Source organism: Coenobita brevimanus, chromosome 43 (genome assembly GCF_032717465.1).
Source record: "Coenobita brevimanus isolate Jiangsu-jjx chromosome 43, ASM3271746v2, whole genome shotgun sequence".
Classification (NCBI taxonomy): Eukaryota; Metazoa; Arthropoda; class Malacostraca; order Decapoda; family Coenobitidae; genus Coenobita; species Coenobita brevimanus.
The window spans coordinates 24,242,860-24,251,504 of record NC_136996.1 but is presented as its reverse complement, the minus strand read 5'-3'; the positions used below and the strand labels follow the sequence as shown (position 1 = coordinate 24,251,504).

The window sequence follows — 8,645 nt, the reverse complement described above, 5'->3', positions numbered from 1 at the left end:
CACCCAGCGTTGTAAATGATTTCTTGGCTTACAGGAAACCATTTGGCTTGTCACTCAATGTAAAGCCACCTGTAAAGGAAAGAAGAGCAATAAGAAGTGACAGGAAAGATGGGAGATATAGGAAGAGAGGAGGGCAGGCACAGATAAAGAATGATAAAGGATAAGGAAGAAGTAGGCAGCACTACATCAAGTGAGTGGATGATGGTCGCCACCAGCTACAAAATAATAAAGTCTAAGATATTCTGTAACCATAAAATACCCACAGTATAACAAAATGCAAAAGTACACAGTAATGTTAGAAATACTATAGTCAGTAAATCAACTGACGACAAAGGCAAGGTAATAAAAAATATTAAAAGTTGTAGACAATAAAAAAAATTATATACAGTATATATAAGTATCTAGATCGAATCTTTGTTTAAGGTCCTCTTAGACTTATTATAAAACTTATCTAAAACAATGTCCTCTGGCCATAAATCTCCATTAAATAATTTATCTTTATCTGTAGCTCGTACAGTAATCTAATAAGCATGGAACTCCTCTGATCTGATTTGCAGTTTTTCAATGTTTGTTACAGAAATATTAAAAACATTATAAATAAAATTCTTTATACTGTCAACAGATACTTGTTTATCTACCCTCCCCAAGAATACATCCACAGTTCTTTTCATTGCTTTAATATCATGCCCATCACTCTTCATTGAGCCTGTTACACCTCTAAACTGAGGTCTTTTCATTCTAGGTCTCCTTCTCTCAACAAGCTGCCACGCACCAAGTTTATCATCACTGGTATTATTCATGGTCTGCTTTTGAAATTGCTTTGCTTCCTGTCCAGTAACATTGTTATCAGCCTCTTTTCTCAGTTGTGATCTCTTAATTTTGGTTATTGCCCCAGTAGTAGAGTCTGTGACAGGCATATTAGGAGTGCTTGTCCACCAGCTTTCTGTCACACCTCTTCCCTTACTCCCTGCATCACACAGTCCACCACTTTCCCTGCCCATCATACCAGATAACTCTTTACTCTCCCTTTCTGCTCCACTTAACATTCTCCTACTTTTCTCACAAACACTTATCTCTTGCCTCCTCTCTACTAACACAGGCCCATCATCCTCACCATGAATTCTGCCAGATTTGCCTCCATCCATCTCTGGTCCCACCACGCCCTAGCACCCCTCACCTCCGCCAACTCAGGCCGCACCCCCACATCCTGTTCCACCACCACCTTCCCTGCCGTAGGCTACCTACCCCTGCTACTGCTGCTGCATAATTAAGAACAGGATCTGTATTACTTTCCGGCACTTTCATATGTTTGGGTGAGTTCACACCTAAATCCGCCATTCTCAAGGAAGCCAGATTATCTATTATGTGAGCATCTTGCATTGTTAAATCTTTGGCTGCTTCCTCCATATCATTAATAGCATAAGTAAACTTACTTCTTTAAGTCCTTCACATCCATCTTAATCATCCTAACTGCATCAGCAGTATTACAGACCTCTGACTTAATATCTAAAATTTTTGGCAATAGCTCATTTATTTTAGTAATATCCTCAGCTAAGGATCTAAGCATTGGGCCAAATATTTCTAAACCTATTGGTGGCATTCTTTTATGAGAATCTGTTACATATTTCAAATATTTGTTCTTCTTTACTGCCTTCTCCGGATCTCTCCTCCACGATATATCAGTTTTCAATATACTACACAAGAGTTCCTTGCTTTTCTTAATCTCTTCATGGGAATAAAACGCTAAAGCTATTTCAAAAAGAGAATCATGGGGGTAATCACTCTTTCCTGAGTATATCAGACACAGTAAGCTGTTGACTATAATATTTTCTCTCTTCCATATTTACTTGCTGGCCACTCACCTCGCTCCCATGACAACCAACAAAGAAAATGGGAAGCAGTAAGTTTTCAAACCACCACATGCTATCTATATTCTTCACTCTTTTTCAAAGAACACCGTTGATTCCAACAACAGATGCTTGAAAAACAATACCTTGAGCATTGATGGTAGTAAAAGAACTTCAGTCTGCCATTAGAAGAAATTTATATCCCTTTGTTGGCAGTCTCCAAACCTCCACATCCAGTCATGACCCGGGATGACATAAAAACTTCGGAAATCTCCCCTCAGCTCACATCTCTTCACATCAGACACGGGATGCTTATAGACTGAACCTTCATAAATCTGTTCTGCACTACAGAACTGATGTGGAACAGCAGTGTAATGCAATAAATGCTTGCAAACAGAGAGAACTCCTCCTGCCAGCTGCTGCTCCTCCCGGTGTAGTAGTAGTAGTAGTAGTAGTAGTTGTTGTTGATGATGATGAAGGAGGAAGAGGAGGAGGAGGAATTACAAGCACAAATACTAGTAGGAGTAGGAGTAGAGGGTGTAGTAGTAGTAGTAGTAGTAGCTGGAGGAGGAGGAGGAGGCTTAAAGCAGGAAGACGAGTAGTAGTAGTAGTAGTAGACTGCTGACTGCTGTCAACACCTTACATTATATCATCAGGCACCCGGGACCCACCACCACATGTGCGCTGCCCACACACCCACAATATAATTTTCCCATCCTCACTTACAAAGTAAGTACCTCTCTGAAGCCTATTTTTCAATTATTAACTTAGTCCACAAATAACATGGAGACATTGGATGCCTGTCACACTCCTCTTGCTCACTCAATAATCTTTGGAGCACTAACTCCATATCCTTGATACATCAGCTGTTACCACTCACTGAATATCACCCAGTGACCATTAGCATACACACCACCTAATCATAGGATTTATAAACAAGATATCAGGCAGTAAATATGACAACTGCCACCAACTATATAACAATTTCCTGCATACACACCAGGAGCATGGCCAGGTGGTACAGAAGTGTTGCATACAAAAACATTTAGATAGGGAATCTTACACACACCTTAGATGACACTAATGTAAACATATCATACATACAGACACACACTCAGAATGATTGTTCTTAAATTTATTATAAAACATACATAAGTGGTAGGTGGTGGCGACCATCATCCACTCACCTGACGTAGTGCTACCTCCTTCTTCCGTAGCCTTTATATATATATATATATATATATATATATATATATATATATATATATATATATATATATATATATATATATATATATATATATATATATTCTGTGCCTGCTTTCCTCTCTTCCTATTTCTCCCATCTTTCCTGTCACTTCTTATTGCTTTGCTTTCCTTTACAGGTGGCTTTACATTGAGTGACAAGCCAAATGGTTTCCTGTAAGCCAAGAAACCATTTACAGCGCTGGGTGGTAACCATATAACCAAATCATACGTGCTCCCTACGTATCAACAAGTGGGTTGGTGGAGGGTTAGTGCCCCTCCCCGAAAAACAAATAACTCAAAGCCAATGGCCACCCTTTACGGGATAATGGCGTCGGGCAATTGATAGATAGATATTTTATATAAAATCTCATTTTATATTATAGCCAATCACAGTAGATAAAGTCAATAATATAATAATAAATAGCATGGTAATAAGTAGAATGTATATTTAAATATGTAATTAATAAATATAACTTCAGTTAATATAACAAATTAAATCACATTACCCTAGTTCCTCTCACAAGAGTGGAGAAAATGCAAGAGAGTGAGAAATGGCACAGTATAAGAGCATAGTGGAATAAAGATTGGGAAGGTATGAGCTAGAGCAGATGGAAGGGGTGGAAGATGTATGTAAGATATTCACGGAAGAGATAGGCGCTGCGTGTGAGGTGGTTTGTGGAGTGAGGAGGAGATGCAAGGGTGTGCAAGGGACAGCATGGTGGAATGATAAGGTGAAGCGAGCTGTGGAACAAAAGAAGAAGGCATCTAGTGAATGGGTAGCGAGTTGAGGTAGGGGAGAAGATGAGAGAGAAGAGAGAGGTATATGTAAGCAGGAGGAGGGAGGTGAAGAGACTGGTGAAGGAGAGTAAGAAGAAAGTGGATGAAGAGTTTAGGAGGAATCTGAGTGTGAAATGGAGGAAGAATAAGAAATTGTTTTGGAAGGAGGTAAAGAAAGTAATGCAGTGTGAAGGGGGAAATAGTAGGGGAGTGAAAGATATGAATGATAGATTTTTGGTGGAGAAGAGAGAGAAATTGAGGAGATGGAAGGAGCACTTTGAGGATTTGTTGAATGTAGAAAGTGAGAGCAGTGCGAGTATAAGTGGTTGGGGAATGGCTGGGAGAAGAGATGAGAGAAGAGGAAGAGATCAGTAGGGTGGAAGTAGTGGAAGCAATGAAGAAGATCAAGTTGGGAAAGGCCTCAGGAATTGAGGGAGTGTGTGGTGAAATGCTGAGGTATGGGGATGAGATTGTTGTGGAGTGGATATGGAAGTTGTGTAGATTGGCTTGGGAAGAGGGAAGGGTTCCAGAGGACTGGAAATCAGGTATATTGTTCCTTTATACAAAGGAAAAGGGGAGAGAGAAGTATGTGGTAACCATAGGGGTATTTGCCTTCTTTGTGTGACTGGTAAAATATATGGTAGAATACTCATTGATAAGGTTAGGCATATGACAGAGGAGCTAGATGGAGAAGAACAAGGGGGATTTAGGAAGGGAAAAGGGTGTGTAGATCAGATATTTGTTCTAAGATGTTTAGTGGAGAAGTATCTAGAGAAGGGAAAGAAAGTGTATGCTGCCTTCATGGACTTGGAGAAAGCTTATGACATAATAGATAGGCAAGGTATGTGGAAGGTATTAAGAATATATGGAGTGGAGGGGAAATTGTTGAGTGTTGTGGAGAGTATGTACGAAGGAGCTAAGGCTACGATGCGAGTGGATGGTGAGCTGAGTGAGTTCTTTGATCTCAATGTAGGACTGAAACAGGGTTGTGTGATGTCTCCATGGCTGTTTATTATATACATGGATGGGGTTGTAAAGGAGGTGCAAGGTAGGGCAGTGGATGTGGGAGTGGCTCTAATGAATGAGGGTGAGATTTGGAAGATTCCGGTGTTGCTGTTTACTGATGATACAGTATTGTTGAGTGAAGATGAATAGGAGTTGCAAGGTTTGGTGAATGAATTTGGGACAGTGTGTAGGAGGAGGAAGCTGAAAGTTAATGTAAACAAAAGTATAGTTATGGTGTTTGATAGGAATGAAGTCACAGAATGTACAGTGAGGTTGGATGGTGAGGATATGGAGAATGTGAGTGCATTCAAGTGCTTGGGTAGTGTGATGAGTAAGGATGGAACTTTGGGGGATGAAGTGCATGAAAGGGTACAGTAGGGAAGGAAGGTTGTTGGTTCACTGAAAGCAGTGATGAAAAATAGGGAGATGAGTATGGAAGTTAAGAAGTCACTGCATGATAGTATTGTGATCCCTACCCTGACGTATGAAAGCGAGGCGTGGACCTTGCAAGAGGGGAACAAGTCAAGAGTGAGAGCACTGGAAATGAGTTACTTGAGAGGAGCATGTAGAGTGACATGGAGAGACAGGTTGACGAATGAAGAAGTGAAGGAACGTTGTGGGGTGTATGTGGATGTGGTTGAAAAGATTAGAAATACACTGAGGTGGTTTGGACATGTGGAGAGAATGGAGAATGAACGACTGACTAAGAGGGTGTATGTAGGTGAGGTGGAGGGAGGGAGAGGGAGAGGTAGACCGAGGATGAGGTGGAGGGATGGAGTTGAGAGGTATATGAGGGAGGGGGGAGTGAGTTGGGGGGAGGGTAGTCAAATGGTGAGTGACAGAGCGACTTGGAGGCGTTTTGTCTGTGGCCACCCTTTGCGGAATTAGGGCGTCGTGCTATAGATAAATAGATATAGATAGATCATTACTGTAGGTTTTGCTATTTGTCTTTTTAGGATTTAGTATAGGTTAGCGATTTGTCTGTTAGGTTATTAGTTTTAGGGTCTTTAGATTAGGTATTTTTGTTTATCAATAATGTAAGGTCACAAAATATTAAAACAAAAAAAATAAAATAATAAAAATGATTTTATATATATATAATATATATATATATATATATATATATATATATATATATATGTGTGTGTGTGTGTGTGTGTGTGTGTGTGTGTATACATATATATATGGCCTTAATGACCGGGGGGTTCTGCCCCAATGGTAGATAGGCAAAAAAAAAAAAAAAAAAAAAAAAAAGGATCTTATATTAGTGACCAGTCTGCCTCGACTGACAGTCAGCAGGTGATGAGTGCAGGTGTGTTGCAGTCAGGCATTAAATACCTGTAGTCGATGGTGTTCTTTTGGTCGAGGTATTTCTACCATAACTGTAGGTTAAGCATTTTATATCCTTTTGATTGAGTAGGCTATAGGTTAGGGATTTGTATTTAAGTTTATTAGTTTTAGGGTTTTTAGATAAGGTATCTTTCTTTGTCTAATTATGTAATATTTAAAAAAGGTAAAATAAAAATAAAAAATAAAAGTAGAATTATATATCTATCTATCTATCTATATATATATATATATATATATATATATATATACATATATATATATGTATATATATATATATATCTATCTATCTATCTATATATATATATATATATATATATATAAATGCCATCACCTTCCGCCCCTCTCCCGATGACAACTTGAGCTGCCTGGAACCACTGTCTGACTCACTTCTTCTTCATTTCTGCAACATTCGCGGCCGTTCCTCTAACTTTCGCTTTGTTGAGGACCACCTCTCCTCCTCTAAACCTCACCTTCTCTTTCTGACTGAGACTCAGCTGTCAGAGGCAACTGATAGCAAACCCTTTTCTGTATCCTGCTACTTTCTCTATACTCATTTCAAAGCCAAAGGTGCCTGTTGTGTGTATATACGCAACGACTTATCTTGCTCTCGTGTTCCTGATTTTGATTGAATTCTTTATACTCTGGCTTCGGCTTTCCTGTCATTCTCTGACAAAATATATCTGTGCTGTTTACTTATCCCCTAATTCTACTGACTATCAAAAATTCTTTGACTAACTTACTTCTACGATGGAACACATTCTATCCATTTCTCCTTTCTCTGAAATCTCCATTTTAGGAGATTTCAATGTTCACCACCACCTTTGGGCTCTCCTCTCCATTCACTGATCCACCTGGTGAATAAGCCTAGAGGAAGGTGGGGTAAGACGGACCACTTAACACAAAAGAGAGTCTGGAAACCACATTTATTAAATTTCGAGGGTGTCCAAGGGTTGTAGTGATGCTTTGGGGTGTTATATGGAAAGTCAGCACCCTGGTAACAGTTCTTAAAGATAATGACTGAAACACGAGATTTTACAAAATCAATGTTTTTATTGTACCAAAAACAAAATCACGGGGTAAGATGGACCCTGGGGTCCATCTTACCCCTTAACCTCATCATGAAGAAACACATCGTTACTGACACAACTCGCACACAAAAACCTCTTCCTCATCGTCCTCTATTCCTGCACATTCCTAATGTGCCCATCCCTTGCATATGGCGCAACAAACCCAACCTTCCACTTGCACTGAATTACCAAACGTGCCATTGCAATACAAGCACATGATTGAATCTCCATCCTCACTGTTGCTGTCATGAGTCCGGGATGGCCCAGCTTTTGCTTGCTTTGCTTTTTTCTTTTGTGTCTTTTTTTTTTTTTTTTGTTAGGTCTTTTTCTTGCTGACGTAGTTGCTAGTTTGTCTTTCTTGTAACATTCTCTCTCTTGGCGCTTCTGTGCAAGAGCCAGTTCTTTTTTTTTTCTTGTGAATTTCTGACTCTGACTGTCTTGCATGGGGATCCTTTCAAAACAAGAGCTCACCCCTGGGGCCTGACTGCCTTATTCCGTACAATGTTGGACACCTTTGGCAGGTGAATTATGTCCTGAGGTGACCTACTTGGCTTGAAAAGGCTCTGAGCCACTTTCATTGTTACAGACCCAGGCATCACAGTTGGATTTTCCAGCTCGGTAGCTCCTTGCAGGTCAGGCTCATCAACCATGGTCATGATTGGTGGGGCAACTGGGTCATCTGGATCTTCCTATTCCTCTTCACCATTCAATGGAATATCCATAGGGTGGGCAAGTAAAAAATCGGCTTCACCAAAAACCTGGCTACTCAGTGGACAAATTCCAGTTTTTCTAAAGCCATTGATGGTTGTGTTTGGAACAGCAGCCTGCAGGTAGGCCTTTCCGAACAATGCACTTAGTTTATAGATGGTCACCTGTCTGGCAGGATTGTTTCTGAGGAATGTTTCAACAACCTTCACATAGTAGGCATTCAGTGGGTTCATGAAGGAAACATCCAGTGGCTGCATTCGGTGACCATAATATGGTGGCAAAATGACAATCGTGACATGATTGTCCCTCACAAGATTTATCACACATTTCTGGGGCATCCATAGAGAAAGAGAAGAAAATGCTAAGTGTTTGTGAAATATTTAGTGTGAGGGGTAAGATGGAACCCCACGGGTTCCACCTTACCCCAAAAACTAAAATTCATTTCCTAAAAAATTTCCCAAACATCCAAATTCTGTATAGCAATTTATGGCACATATTTATCACGTACACACACATGGGCATATCCAGCGTAAACAGTAAGTCATTACAACAAATATTTCAATAAGAAAAATCCAATTTCTTACCTTGTGCAAATAATATCAGCACCACAAAAAAAGACAACATACTCTCTTGAACACACAGA

The 8,645-nt window shown here is 39.8% G+C and overlaps 1 pseudogene; it reads right to left on the bottom strand.

Annotated features, from left to right (window-relative positions):
- Positions 1–7,395: 7,395 nt before the first annotated feature.
- On the bottom strand, positions 7,396–8,340 carry LOC145397858 (uncharacterized; annotated as a pseudogene).
- Between the last annotated feature and the right edge of the window lie 305 nt (positions 8,341–8,645).